General features: G+C 42.1%; 1 long non-coding RNA gene and 1 pseudogene across 1 annotated transcript; one reads left to right on the top strand and one right to left on the bottom strand.

The window, feature by feature from the left end:
• The first annotated feature begins 5,556 nt into the window (after window positions 1-5,556).
• On the top strand, window positions 5,557-8,796 carry LOC113134791 (UDP-glucuronosyltransferase 1-1-like; annotated as a pseudogene).
• On the bottom strand, window positions 8,755-9,635 carry LOC113134792 (uncharacterized). Its single transcript, XR_003296094.2, has 2 exons — window positions 9,367-9,635; window positions 8,755-8,991 (listed from the first exon to the last, which is right to left on the bottom strand). It is a non-coding gene; the product is annotated as an uncharacterized LOC113134792 (long non-coding RNA).
• Between the last annotated feature and the right edge of the window lie 6,487 nt (window positions 9,636-16,122).

Below are 16,122 nucleotides of genomic sequence, written 5' to 3'. Positions count from 1 at the left end.
AGCGTGGTATAAAGTCATAAAAAATCTTTTCTGCTGCCGTTTTTCCTGATTTGTTCCGTGTGGGGTAGGCCTGGGCAAAGCAGGTGAAATGGTCTACAAGAACTAAGATATACTCGTAGCCTCCCTTACTTGGTTCAAGATGGAGATAGTCAATGGACAGTAGCTCAAATGGGACACTAGTTGCGATTGAGCCCATTGGTGCCTTTCCGGGAACAGTGGGTCGCTTTTTCTTGATGCATGGGCATTGACGGATGACGTAATCTTCTATGTCGCGCTGCATGAAAGGCCAATAAAACCTTTGCCTTGCCAGGTGGATGACTTTGTGGGCCCCGACATGCCCCATGTCATCATGAAGGTGTTTAAGCGCAAGAGACTTTAAAGAGTTCGGGAGAACCAGTTGTCTATGTTGTCCTGTCTGTCTGTATAAGATTCCCTTATCCAGTAGAAGTTTGTTCCATTCGTGTATCAGTCGTCGTGTGGATGGTCCCATGTGTCTTTTGTCTTTGTCACTGGGGTTCCATCCTCTCTCTTTCAAAGTAATGACCTCACTGATGGACATATCTTCCTTTTGGGCAGATTGAATGTCCTCAGAAGGACACATGGATGTGCTGGCAGAAAGGGGATCATCATCACTATAACCCAGCTGAAGGGCCGCAGCCCAGGGCACCTCTTCTATCTCCCTGCCATATGGCCGAAATAACATCTGGAGGTAAAGCCTCTGAGTATTCTCTGATGTGGTCCTGAAGCTTCAGCGGGAACCGTGATACGGTGTCATCTGTGTTGGTTTTGCCTGGCCTGTATTTTATAGTGAAATGAAAGTCAGCTAATTCACCCACCCAACGATGCCCAACAGCACTCAGCTTGGCAGTACTCAAGATATAGGAAAGGGGGTTATTATGCGTGAATACTGTGAATGTGGGGGCATAGTAGAGGTAATCACGAAATTTATCGCAGATGTCCCATTTTAAGGCGAGGAACTCAAGCTTGTTGGAATGGAGGTGATAGTTCTTCTCAGCAGGTGAGAGCGACCTGGAGCCATAGGCGATTACATGTAGTTTACCCCCCTGTTCCTGATAGAGTACCGCCCCAGACCCTCATTAGCTGCGTCGGTGTGGAGGACAAAAGGCAAATTAAAGTCTGGGTAGGCCAAGATAGGAGAGGAAGTCAACATGTCGATGAGGCGGGCAACCACAGCGCTGTGTTCAGTGGTCCACTGAACTGGTGCCTTGGATGATAACTGGCCCTTTTTTAGACCCAGTTTGGTTGTCCAACTTTTGACAGGCTTCTCCCCATTCTCACCAGGACTCTCTTGAAGCTGGTACAGTGGGCGAGCTATTCGGGAAAAATCCTGAATAAAGGATCGATTGTAGCCCAGAAAGCCTAAAAGAGCACGAACTTCTCCAACATTCTTCGGCAGAAAACTCTCTTCAAGTCTTTGACATGGTTCTGAAAGGTTTCAGAAAAGCAGAGAACATCGTCTAAGTATGGGAAAGAGCACTCTTCCCTCAGACCATTCAGCACACCCTCCATACACTTTTGGAAAGCTGCTGGTGCATTGGTCAGGCCGAAGGGTAGGCGAATCCACTCATACAATCCCCAGGGTGTGTTGAAAGCTGTGAGGTGCCTAGACTTCTCCTCAACAAAGCCCTGGTGATAGGCACTACCTTGGTCTAATATGGAGAACCACGAGTAACCTCCCAGATTATCCAATAGATCCTGAATACGTGGAAGGGGGTGGCAGTCTGGGACGGTTTTACCATTTAGTCCATGGAAGTCTACACACAGACGTAGGCTCATATCTTTTTTCCTTACGCAGACCACGGGGGAGGAATAAGGTGACATGGACTTCTGAATCCACCCGTGATCAAGCAGCTTTTGAACATAGTCCTTTACCTCTCTGTACAAGGGCTTTGGGACCGCATTGTAGGGCTTTTGAACTTGTGTATCATCTTTTAAGCAGATTTTAAGTTGTAGGTCAGGGATGCAACCAATATCTGTGTCATCCCTAGCAAATACATCTGACTGCTCATAAAGCATCTATTTGACTATTTTTTGTTCATCCTCTGCTAAATGTGATAAGTCAACTGGGGGGTGCCATTTATTTTTATTTGGATGCTCAGAAGGGTTACTATTGTTTTCAAGATTTTTCAGATCATCAGTCCTTAACTGAACTGAGCATAATTGTGGAATATCATAGGGCCTGGACTCAGAAATGGCAGTGGACTGTTGGAGGGGTTTAAGATCAACAATATCTTCAAGCGTGCCCAGAATTGTCCTCTGTGGCAGGTAGACAGCATGTTTAGTAAAGTTCTGGACTGGAACTTTGATATATTTTGACAATCCCCCATGAACATCCACTAAAGCTGGAAACAGCTCCAAACCATCAATGCAGTCATTTTCTACAATAGGCTGAAACAGCATTGTCCTGCCACTTGACCAACCCCGAATCCGACACTTAACTTCTCGAATCTGTCCAGCAGGTATTGTTATACCTTTCTTACCAAAGCGGACACTGAGCTGTGATGTCTCAGCCAGGGTTATCTGCTGGAGAGCCAGCACTAAGGCTTCTACAGTGGAAGCACTGATGCCTAAAGCTTCTTCTAGAATAGTGGAAACATCAATTTTGTTATCCCGACTGGCATTTTCTTTTATGACCTCAGCTATGACATTGCTACCTAAAACAGGACAGCTACAGTTTCGACTGATTAAAAGTGGGACTCTGATAGGCATGTGTCCATGATTCTGGCTACAGATTTGGAGAGAAACCTCAGCCCAACCTTCAAGAGGTACCCCTGTGCCATTAACTGCAGTTATTTCCAAAGACTGACTAGCAAAGAGAGATTCAAGAGGCTGTATTTTGACAGTAGGTAATTCTCTCTCCATCCATGCCTTTCCTACCATTGTCACCTGAGCTCCGGAATCCAGCAACATTGGAAGAGATACACCATTTATCGAAGCCGAAACCATACAACGCTTGCCGATGAGCTGAGCTACTCGTCGATTTGGGTCCACCTGACACCGTGGTGTTGTTTGCGGATGTCTTGGGGTTTTGGCTTTTTTCTGGGGCTCAGAGCTGGTTGAGGTCACAGGCTGCCCCTCTCCAGCGACCTCTTCCCGTTTTCCGACAGCCTACGTTGAAGACAGCCAATAGCCCTATGACCAGCTTGTCCACAAATAAAACAGTGGGAACAGTTCATATTTTCCTCCTGGACACAGTTGGGGCATTTTCCTTTTGTCTCAGTGGTTGGTTGGGGATGAATGGGAGTTGTGCCATTGTCTATCGATTTCCTAGTATCAGTGGATGTTGTCAGTTGAGCTAGATGCTTAGTTAATGAGGATACTTGGGCGGTCAGTTCCTTGATAGCATCACGATTAGCCTGTAATTCAGAGTCAACTTTTGTCTGTCTACTCTGGTCAGTGAGCTCACCTGAGTCATTTCGAACTGAATTCACAGTCACTAATCTTGTTTTAGCTACTGTACTCAGCCATTTCAAACGTCCCTCTTCCTCGGAGGTAGACTTAGTCACCTGTTCCAGTAGGAAGTTGTCACTAACTTGCATGTCTGAAAGGAAGGGTTTAAGATCATGTCGTACGTAGCTATTTTTCTCATTCAAACCCTGGTAAATGGTATGAAGGAAAGTGCCCTGAACCAATTTTTTTTTCATAACTGAAATCAACACCTGGTTGTTGGGACTCAAAAAGAATTTGTTGCTTTAACCCCATAACCCCATGTTATGGATTTTCTCTGTCTTGTTGTCTAGTGTTACTCAGTTCTTGAAAGAGTTCAGTTACATTTTTTCCTTCCACAGTAAGGTCTTCTTTATTGCTCAGCATTTCCCTTCAAGTACCTGGTTTGGTTATCTTCAGGACAGTTCTGATTATTTCTGACTCACTAAAACCTTCCTGCAACCCCTCATCCATTTGTTTACTCAAACTGTTGTAAGAGATATCAGAACCTGCATCAGAGATTTGACCACCATGTAACTTAAATTCTCTGCGTGGTAACAAAGCTGAAACATCAGACAATTTTACAACATGATCAGAAATGTTAGATGATGAATTAATCTACCCAAAGCAGCAGCACCAATGCAGCTTGGCATACCAGCCGCTAAGGAGGTGCCTTTTCCCTGAAATGGCTGCCGGTGAGTGTCTCTGTCCATATTTAAGGGTTGTGTGTGAGAGTGTCTGTCCGTATTTAAGGGTTGTGTGTGAGTGTGTCTGTCCATATTTAAGACACTTGACACAGCATTCTTCCCTGAAACACTGGACACGGGCTCCCACCATTGCAATGACAATCTCCCAAGGCAGGACGTGCTGGATCCCGGATGAGCCCCCAATTGTTACCGGCCTCAGAGCTAGGGGATATCTGGGCCAGCAGCAAAGGATACACAGGCGTTAGGCACTGTGTACCGGTAAGTAAACTGTGAAAAAACACGAGAGGACAAAAAAAGTTGCGTCTTAACACAGCGGCATTCACTTTATTACTCAACCCGCTTACCAGGGGGAAGTAACTCTCTCGCGTCTTTCACAAGCGCTCAGTGCGCCATCTATTGGCATGGCGGTGTAAGGCCACACAGATATAATGTTTTACATTAGAAAAGTTTTCGTGTTGTAAAAAAATAAAAAAAACGGTACGCACAAATACACACATATGGGGGTCACTCATAAATAGCATTTTCTCATCATTAGCAGCTAACACACAATTTTCCTACTGTTTTGATTTAAAATGTCTGCTGTGAAAAAAGGCCTACATTGACTAAAATAAATAATGTTTTCAGTCCAGATTTTGACAGAGGCCCCTTTTACGAGTAAGAAACATAAGATAGCCCAGTTAATACAGTTCATGTTGTACTTTACTGTAGTCTGGTTGTCACAGTGATTATTAACAGATCAAATTACCAGAAAACAATTGTCTGATAATTCATGCATGTAGGTAGATCTCATCACCACCTTTGTCTGCTCAGAAATATTAAACCACAACAAAGGTAGAGGAACAGAACTGGTCATCATGAGCGTTACAAAACCTTAGAACAAGTTTTCTCCCTATAAAAGTCCCAAGAACCATAAGGTGTCTCAAGAAACTTTTTTGTTAGGGATTATTCCTGTTTTAAGAAGCTCAGATAGAACTGAATGGGAATACTGTGATTGGGCAAAACTAAATCTTCAATGTTTATGGATATTCCTGATTACTGCCAACAGTGAAGAACGATAAGATCAGTGCGGTGCATATAAACACTGCCTTTTCTTCTGCTCAACTTTTGCCCACTCCCTCACATGCAGTGTGAAAAATGTTAAAATATTAAATTACAGAGTAATTCAACCATTGACAATAACTTATCAGCTCCAACTGCTACACTGTGAGGACTTTGAACACACACACAACTCTGTTAATTCACGGAGGCATTTCAACAACCAGGAGTCAGAGAGAGGAGCTGGAAGGAAAGAGGCGACTTATAGAGACATTCACAGCACAGGGTAGAGGTGGTAACTTAGTCCAGTTTTACCTCATGTGGCCCACCTTTTTCTCAGTGTAGGACTCAGTGAGCTGTAGACACAATGTGGAAATCAGCGGTGTTTGTGTTCCTGCTGCTAAACATGGAAAAGCAGGTAAATGCTGCTGTAGATAAGAAGAGCTCCAGGACAGAGGAGCACATGAAGACAGAAGAGGCTGAGGCCAATGACACCAATCCTAAAAGTGGCACCGTTTCTCCAGCCTTCTTGGGTAACTTGCTGGTGGTGCCCATGGATGGGAGTCACTGGATCGGCATAAAGGCTATGGCCCAAGAAATGGGTCGCCGTGGACACGGAGTTACAGTGGTGATGCCAGAGATTACGATGTGAATGGGCCCAGGAAAACACTACAACACTGTGACCTATCCTGTTCCTTATGACAAGGATTATGTTGACTCTTTTTTGGCCTCATATAAAGAAGTAATGAAAACATCCGCGAAGAATTTCCTGGAGAAGATAAGTTCACATTTCTCACAATTAAAGAAATTCATGGGTTTAATCCACACCACTGCAGAGAGCCTCCTGTTCAATGACAGTCTCATCTCCCATCTGGCACAGCAGGTCAGGGCCAAACACGACACTGAGATCAACTGTACAATGCAATAGAGTTTAATACAAAAGCACTGCAGTCTATAAAACTGTGAGGCATTTGAATTTATTATCTATTTAATCTTATATTTTGCAAAATAATAAAGAGAATCTGTTTGGATTTCTGTTATTTCAAAGAAACTACAGGACATGCTTAGGGGTCTCTGGAGTCAGGTCCATGTTTAAAGGTCTCTTAGGTGGTATTACAAATTTTTAGTCAAAGTCAAACACTGACATGCCTCTTCTGTATGAGCCATGCACGTGTGAATGAAGAGAAGGAAAAGTGAATGTTTTTAATTTCAGCTGTGACACTGCTGAATGTTAACCCCTCTATTCTACTTTACTGTCTTTCATTCTGCAGAGATTTGATGCAGTCTTGACAGACCCAGTGGTGCCCACAGGCTCATTAATAGCACGGAAACTAGGTGAGCTCTGTAACACGTGGATTATCTGTGTTTGTGTGTCTGTAAATCTGCTCACCTCTCTTTGCTAAATTGCTTTCAGGTATCCCCACTATTAATTTGCTGAGGGGAATTCCATGTACCCTGGATACGCAGTCTTCAGGCTGCCCATCCCCGCCCTCATACGTGCCTCGCTTTTTCACTGGATACACAGATAAAATGAGCTTTAAGGAGAGAGCTGTCAACACTTTGGTGAGCTATTGTAGCCAGATATGCTTGGACGGGCATGTGTATGGATGAAGGATGGCTTTTTTCTATTCAGTGAAATGAATTTGTCTCCACTTGCTTCTGTGTTGAACAAACTCATTGCTGTGTTTCATATTTCTCATTTCTTTAGATATAAGACACACAATTCTCTAGAAATAGTCAGTGCTGGCACTAAAACACATGTTTAAATGAACTTTGTTGATATTTAACTCACATGAACACATAACCTAAACTCTTCAGTAGAGCATTTGTTTATTGTCCTGTGATACCTCTGACCCACAGGTGGCTTTACTGGAGCCGCTGCTTTGCCAACTGCTGTACTGGCACTTTGACCACATAGCCTATCAGTTCCTGGGAGAGGAGGTGGGCATAGCTCACGTGCTGTCTGACTCTGCCATTTGGCTACTGAGGTAACATGTACAAAGGTTATATGTTGATGTTTGGGAGAATACACAGATTGGATTGTTCTGTGTTGAAGAACACACATACTATTACACAAAAAGGTCAGAAAAAACATTTACTGCAGAATTTCTTAATGAATTTTTAAGTTACTGAATCACATTGAGAGAAACAGTCAAAAGACTCATGTTCAGATAAATATTATGATACTGTGATTAAACAGGATTGACTTCACACTGGAGTTCCCACGACCTCTCATGCCTAATATAGTACTAGTTGGTGGCATCAACTGCAACGTGAGGAATCCCCTGCCTGAGGTAAGGCTTCATAATGTTTTCTGGTCTGGAAAATGTATTTATTTTCTTCACATCGTTCCTACTTCATCTCATTAATTTGAACGTAGGAAAACATAGGAATGAATAGGAAGATGGACGTACCAGATCTACTACACTGGGTTTGTGTTTTTGCAGGATCTGGAGTCCTGGGTGTCAGGAGAGCATGGGTTTGTGGTGTTCACTCTGGGCTCCATGGTGTCAGAAATGCCAGTAGAGACCACTTGTGTTTTCCTAGAGGCCTTCAGACAGATTCCACAGAAAGTATGTGAAGACATAAACAGATGCCTTTTACATAATACAACAATGCACTAATTCTAGCATCAATAAATGACACCTTCTTTGATAGGTGATTTGGAGATACACTGGGCAGATACCCAACAATGTCCCAAACAATGTGAAGATAATGAAATGGGTGCCTCAGAACGACCTACTAGGTCTGTGAATGCCCTGTGTTGTAATATCCAACAATACCAGTATTTGCCAGTACAACTAATTTTGCATGTTTGTGTCTTAGCACACCCTGGAGCTCGGGCTTTCATCACTCACGCTGGGTCACATGGTCTCTTTGAGGGACTGTGTAATGCTGTTCCCATGGTGATGGTGCCACTTGATGGGGACCAGCCCGATAACGCACAGAAGCTGGCAAGCAGGGGAGCAGGAGTCATCTTGGATATTTATTCCATCTCTACAGAAAGCCTCCTTTGGGCACTGAATGAAGTCATCAATGACACCAGGTGAGGGGTCATGTGGTCTCTCACATTGTTGTTGTTTGTTTTGGGATGTGCATTTTAATACTGTCTTAAGTCTTATGATTTTGATCTGGTCCACCTGTGTGTGTCCAGATACAGAGAGTGTGTTCAGAAGCTGTCAGTCCTCCATCGAGACCGGCCAGTTGACCCACTCGACCTTTCAGTGTACTGGACAGAATTTGTGATGCGCCACAAAGGGGCAAAACATCTTAAATCTGTTGCCCACGACCTCAACTGGTTCCAGTACTTCAACCTCGACGTCATAGCGCTGTTGGCTACTGTAGTGCTGGTTTTTATAGTAGTCACAGTGAAGTGTTGCAAAATATGCCTCCAAAAACTGGGCAGGAAGAGGAAGCAGGACTAACTAACTACTACATGTGCACATTCATCTCAGCAACAACACTATTATGGGAGTTTAACACTCATTATCCCTAAAATACAGATGCAGAGTAAAGTTATGGTTGAAACGTGTGTCAGGGTGAAAGAAGGAAAAGTGAAGCCATGTGGTGATCAAACACACCTTTAATAAACAGAAAATACAGTTTATTATTAGACTGTTGGGTGAGGTTTGTGCTTGGCAATGATGAACATTAGTGGCCGCCCTTCTTTGGGGGGAAAAAGGTGTATTCAATAGCCAGAGCAACAGTAAAAGCAGCAAATCCCCACTTGAATCCTTTTAACAGCACTTCTGACAGAGTCACAGGACGAGCAAAGCCACCAGCGTATCTCCATGCCTCATTCCTGGAGAGAGAGAGAGAGAGAGAGAGAGTGAGAGACAGAGAGAGAGACAGAGAGAGGAGAGGGATCAGTGTGAGGAATCATACTGGATACCAAAATCTCTTATAAAGATCAGTCTCCTTGTAAATCTCTGGCAAAGACGTCTTGCTGTGGCCGTGGTCACCCCCCATGCTAAAAAACACAGATCCATATAGTGGTTTCTTTAATGTTAATGTTTAATGTGCCTTCATGTAGACAGCTCATTGTCTGCATCTTTTGTTTCCAGTATTTTATTTTAATTTGTTCTCTGAGAAATGAGATGAGTTAAACTTTATTAGTCCCCAAAGGCAAACTTAGTTTTGTAAAAGTAATAAGTGCTAAGTAATGAAAGTCACTCACAGTCCAGTTCTTGTTGGTTTGTCATCTACCATTGACTAAGGTGTTGTAGAGCCAGATGACAGTGGGGTTGAAGATCTCCTGTATCATTCAGTGACAGCACAGTCCTCCACCATTCCCTACTATTCCAGGATGGCCTCCAGCTTTTTCTGTTTGCATCTCTCCACCACAGCCTCCAGTGAATCCAGCCTCATTCCAGTCACTTAACCAGCTTTTTTCTACCAGTTTGTCCGGCCGCCTTACATCCTTCTGCTTTATAAATTATGTCCTTCGTGAAAGTGGACATGAGGGCAGAGAGAGCCTTGTGATTGTGGAGTTTCTCTATAGATAGTTTCTCTAAACATATAAGTTGGTTTCATGCTCCCAAAGAACAGGAATCTTGTAATAGGTGTTATGCAGAAAGGTTTCTGTGAAAAAGTGATTATGTTCTGTGGGAGGGCACACAGCCTTCTAAAAGTGATGGTGGTACAGTTTTTTGTTTGGTTTTTTTTGCATATGACTTTATCACGATCAGTAAAGGTAGAAAAAAAATCTGTTTTAGCTGTTATAATCACTTTTGGGCAATGAAAATACTATTTATAATATTTTACTGGTCATACTGGGTTTTTACAGATTCCTATACTGGTGCAAAGGTAGTAGATGGTAGATAATCTTTAAAATATTAAACACGGGATGGAAGTAAATGTGAGACAGAAACCCAGTTTCCTGCATCAACATATCTGTGAGAAACACTTCTTAGTAAGGAGAATATTGTATTTTACTATTTCAAATGTAACAGGCCATATTGAGAATGCACAGCCAATGCATATGCACAGAGACAAGCTTTACATAATTGAATGCACTTTCAATATGGTTAAATGTTTGGCTTGTGAAACTGGCTGTGTAATAGCACACAGCGTACTTACATCGTATGTGTTTTATTAACTGAGTAAAACAGTACAACAGAAACAATTTGAGATCTGCAACAGTCAAATGCTGCATATAGTCACCTCAGCACAGCCTGTTTGGGATCTACATCCAGGAGCTGCACCTGAAGAATGTGCACTGAACCAGTGGTTTTAAAGCTTTTTTGAAGCATGGCACGTTTGTTTCATTTAAAAACCTTTGCAGCACACCACCAACCAAAAGGTGTCAGTATATTTCTTCAGTTTATTTATACTCAGTGTGAAACCTGGGCTTGTTTAGATGGACACAAAGCTGATATCCTGGCAGGAATTGAATAAAGACATACATGAAGCTCTTATTCATCACCTCTGTCTCTCTCTGTTTTTAGTTTTTATAGCGGGGATCTGAACACTGCCTGAAAGAGAAAGAGAATACATGGTATTTTGTGTGTGCGTGCGTGTGTGTGTGTGTGCACCTCTGTGCTTGTGGACCAGTCATCTCTCATCAGCTGTTCAGTACCATCCCAACAGTTAAGCATGGTGATGGCAGCATCAGGCTGTGGGTCTGTTTTTCAGCAGCAGGAACTGGGAGCCTGGTCGGGGTTGAGGGAAAGCTGAATGGAGCAAAGTCAAGAGGTATCCTCAATGAAAACCTGTTCTCCAGCTCTCAGGACCTCAGACTGGGCTGAAGGTTCACTGTCCTAAATGACAATGACCTTTAAGCACACAGCCAAGACAGTGGCTTAGGGACAACTCTGTGAATGTCCTAGAGTGGCCCAGCCAGAGACTTGAACCCTGTCCAACTTCTCTGGAGAGACCTGAAAATGGCGTCCAGTGCTGGGCCCCATCCAGTCTGTCCGAGCTTGAGAGGATTTGGACACAGAGTTCTTTCTGAATCAGACCCTGTCTCCTAAAAATGACCTTCCTATACAACTAAACTGCATTCTCATGTACGTTTTGATACGAAACCTAATTTGTCTTTGATTAGGTTTGTTAGCAACGTGTTGAATACGTTCACATTTAACATATCTGACGTTTATGTTCACTCATTGAGCGCAAACTGTTTTTCCATTTTAATTTAAAAAGGAGGAACAAGAGATGATCACAGATCATCAGGAGTTTAGTTCAGTTGTTTATCATTTAAAAGATATTTATGCTCTATGTGGCTAAAAACGTGACACAGGAATAATGTCTGTAAACCAACCCGACCTCATATAATTTGATTTGATGAATTTGACATAGTCACGAAATGTAATTGATTGTTTCGTGCACGCAGACATTATTTTTCCACTTTTCTCGTGACAGCAATCACGACTTTTAAAACAATTTATTTCGATCACAATTGTCGTTGGTGCCTCCTCCACATATTTCCCCTGTTAATCAGCAACCAGGACTCGTCAGCCCAAGAATTGTAATGAGATTTTATCCTTGTTTTGATTTCCTTATTCTAATGGCCTGTTATTTGGTTGTTCTTATAGTTATATTTACTACGTGTCTAGTAATCGCGATTCTGTTTCTAATTTCTGTTGTTATTTCGTATTTATGTTTTTTATATATTCTTCAAAAGTATATTTCTCGTGGGTTTGACGGATCAAATTTAGCAGGAAGTATGTGAACTACACCTCCCAGGAGAGTTGTCAACAGTTACCATGGTGATGGCGCCAGGACGACGAGGCCTTATTTCCTCCAAACGACTGTCCCAGTAAGTTGGTGGCTAATATTAGCCTGCTACATGATTAGCTTAAACGTTTTCTTTACATGACCTGCATGGTTTGCTCTGGGGGACATTATGTGAAATGTGGGGATCTGAACACTGCCTGAAAGAGAAAGAAAATACAGTACATGGTATTTTGTGTGTGTGTGTGTGTGTGTGTGTGTGTGTGCGTGTGTGCACCTCTGTGCTTGTGCACCTGTAAAAATAAGCAAAGTAAATAAATACAATCAAAATGTTTAATGCTTAATCAAATCTTTCCTGGTAATTAAATTGGTAAATACATCGGCCAAGCAGGGAATGTTTATTTTTATTATTTGTTTATTTATTTTTAATGTGAGGAAACCGGAGCACCCGGAGTAAACTCATGAGACACTTGTTCCATATTTGGCGCTCCTGAATCAGGAGGGCACTGGCCAACATTCATTTATTGCTCTGTAGCACATCTCTGGGCTTAGCTAGTACTGAGCATAGTAACATATTTGGACATAATGTACTTGAAATCGAAAGATACTTTGTTACGAGTGCTTTCTTTAAGCTCAGTGACACTTGGCTTGGTCTTAATCAACTTAAAACATGACAGAGGATGATTGTTTTCATCAGTACCATCCTCATCTTTAGGCTCAGCATTGACCACATCTTGATATTGAGATATGATAGACGTCACATGTTCATATGGTGTCTCATCAGTTATTTCTTGTAGCTCAGTGTCACCTTCGTTAACAGGTGGATGTGGCTTGGTGGAATGGTGGAATTTCTTTAGCCTTCTGGGTCAGAATACTGGGTAGAGGTTTATACCTGGACCTAAACCGGTCCCTGGTTGATGATGCTGTCCGAGGAGAACGTTGTTTAATCTCAGTGGCACCTTTGTCGAGAGGGATCTGAGGAGGCTTTGGCTTCCATCGACTCTGATTATCTGTGAACTTGTCCTTACTTAAAATAGGGGGTAATGGCAAACACATTGATTTAAAGCTCTTTGTTCCTGGCCGAATGTCTGGTGAACATGGTGGCTTCCATCGACGATACGATCTCGCAAAAAAATCATCATCGCCAACAATTGGAAATAGTGATGAGGACGGTGATGAGAGACGTGATGTTGACGGTTCAGGGAGTGGTTCTGGTTCAGGGAGTGGTTTTTGAATATTTTCTGTTTCTGCTGGTACGTCTGCCTCCTCCTTGGGGAGGAAATCCACAAATCAGAAGGAAACATAACATGTATGTGCAATGATACTATAGTCACTTCACAGTTAAGTGGAAATTGACTCTCTAATCTGCATCTGCCGCATCCCAGAATGCAACTGTTCAACTTCACCACTGCGTTATTATTGTGCAAGCAGCAAGAACAGCGAAGAACAAAAGTATTCATCTAAATGACTGACAAATTCACATCAGCTTTGTAAACTTAATTGTGAAATGAGTGCATATAGAGGCCCAGATTGTTGGTTCAGTGAAGCATTAGCCACTTCATCAGAACAGCAACATTAGAAATAGTGGAGCACAACAAATAGCTTTCATAATCCCAACCATCATACTTGGATTACAAAAGTAATATTTTTAACAATATACCTTTTTTCTTGTACTTCTATCACTACTGTAATCATAATAGTCACTGTCACTCACCAAAGGCTACACATTTTTAGTAAGGCTATAGCGCCATCATGTGCATTGTTGTAAAATAAAATAAAGACACTTTCCAGTAGGATGGTTTATAATGGTCCTGATTTTGTCTCTCGTCATGTAGACTATTAACAAATAAACCCCAAAATCCTTCAGTTTTTTTGAACACACGCAACCAGCACAACAGCGCATGCATCATGTACGGGCACCTGTAAATAGTTCAGGAAATATTTGATGCTGTGTAAATCAGGGCTGACTAAATGAATTCAACCCTTATTTCACAATAAAACATGACTACCTGGGTGAGGGATTACAGCAAACAGCCCACATGTCTGTTCAGGGTTACCTGAGCCTGTTTCCCCTTAAATAAAGGCAACTGTCACGCTTTCAACAATTATATATGGTATTCCATATGAAAATAATTTTCAAATTAAAGCATTTTCTTTTCAAAAGACAAGAGTTGCTCTTTAAAATGCATTTTTTCAAAAAGTACACTTTGAAAAAAGGGTATTAATCTCTCAGATATTAAGATTTAAGATTGGGTTACAATCTTAAATCTGTGAAGATTCTCAGTCTTCCAGGTGATGTTACCTAGAAGCTGAGTCACGGCAACTGGACTTCTAGTTTTTTAGGTTGAAACGTTTCACCCAGAGCGATAGAGAAAACAGAAGCTTCTAACTCAGTTCCACACATCTCTCTATCCAAATCTAAACCTGATGAGTGGAGAGATTTGGGCCCTTTTGTTACATGCTGTTTATCTGTATATGATTGGAGAACTGTTGATACAGATCTTGATGTGATGTATTCATTTCCAGTGAAAGCTTACAGAAACTCTTATACTTCTGTTGTGCACACCACACACACAGATGCTTTGGTACCTGAATCTCACAGACACACATCTTGTCACAAACTAATGTCTGATACTGAGTTTGCTTCAACTCCTGCACTGCAGACAGTGCTGGATACAGTCTGGGCAAAACATAAATATGATGTAGGCCTTATGAAGAACTGTGAACCAGTCATGATAACACCAAAGTCTTCATTCAGACCAAGCAAGCAGGTATCATTGTGCCATGTGATAACAGTCCTTGTTGCACTCCCCTTTTTCCAGTGGAAAAGGTCAGAGATGCAGATAAGCCTTCTGAATGGCGTTTTGTACAAGATCTACAAGTAGTGAATGATGCTGTACAGCTTTGTGTAAACTTGTTTGTGCAGCGTGAAGTGATTTTCCTTGGTCATGTGATTACTGTAGAGGGGAAGTCTCTGCAGGGGAGGTCTCTATGCTGCTGTACTTTTACAGCAGCATAGTGGAAAACTCAGGCCTGTGGCTTAATTTTCATCTCAACTGGGTCCTGTTGCTGCTGGTCTCCCTCGCCGTCTTCGGGCTGTAGCAGCAGCAGAAAAGGCAGTTGGAGCATCACATGACATTGTGGGATATTCTGATCTCACTCTTTTAGTTCCACATGCAGTTTCACGTATCCTGTTAGAACAGAAATCCTCGAACCTGTCCACTGCTAGGTGGCTAAGATACAACACTGTTCTTCTTGACATGCCTAACATCACAGTGAAACGTTCTGTTTTGAATCCTGCAACTCTCCTTCCAACTCCAGATGGTGGGGAGGCTCAAAACTGTGCTGCTTCCCTCCAACAGGTCTGCTCACCACAATCCGACCTCATAGAAACCCCACTAACCAATCCTGACCTCATTCTTTTTACAGATGGTTCAGCTTTCAGTGATTCTGACACTGGTACTGCTCATGTTGGCTACGCTGTCTATTCTGAACATGCAGCTGTTCAGACAGAAGCAAGAAAATTCATGGTTCTGATTCTGATTGGGAAGCTGTTTCTATTGTGAGTCCGCAGTGTGTCTGACATGTAAACAGTTACCAGTGATTTTCACTTTTCAAATATGTGAGTATTATTCCCTCTGACTTTGCTTAGCTTTAAACTCAGGGATGTCTGTGCAAGAACAGCATTGCTAAATTTCGATGACCATTTGTGACGAGTTACATTTAAACCTTTCTGTATTTGTACTATTGATGTGGTCAGATTGATTATTCTTACTGATTGTGATTTTTATTATCTCTTACTGTATTCTTGATTTTTACTTGTATTCATAGGTTTTCATTTTTAGGTTAGTTCACAGACTTCACCAAGGAGCTCATGTGTTTTCAAAATCATATCTGATGTTTATGTTATTCCTGACCTAGTATAGTCTGGCACAAAGGGACACAGGGTTCTCAAGGATGTTGGTGAGGAGTATCTGAGAGAAAGGTTCCTTAGGACACTAGGTGTGAGGAAATATAACCGAGCACATCCAGGATGGAGGGTTAACTATTGAATGAGAATAAAGGGTTTAAGAATATCCTCCTAAGACCTGAGCTTTGGTTTGCATTTTAGATTTCTTGTACCTATTTAGGTTTAGGTGAATAAATAAATATAATAAGGAGATACTATCTTTGAACATGAAGCACTTCTTGAAAAAAAAATGATGTCACATACGAGGACACTCAGTCTGAGTTTCCTCAAAAAACAATCAAGACAGCA

This window comes from Mastacembelus armatus, chromosome 17, assembly GCF_900324485.2.
Source record: "Mastacembelus armatus chromosome 17, fMasArm1.2, whole genome shotgun sequence".
Lineage (NCBI taxonomy): Eukaryota > Metazoa > Chordata > Actinopteri > Synbranchiformes > Mastacembelidae > Mastacembelus > Mastacembelus armatus.
Note: the sequence above shows the minus strand (reverse complement) of the source record. Positions and strands in the feature narration are given on the sequence as shown.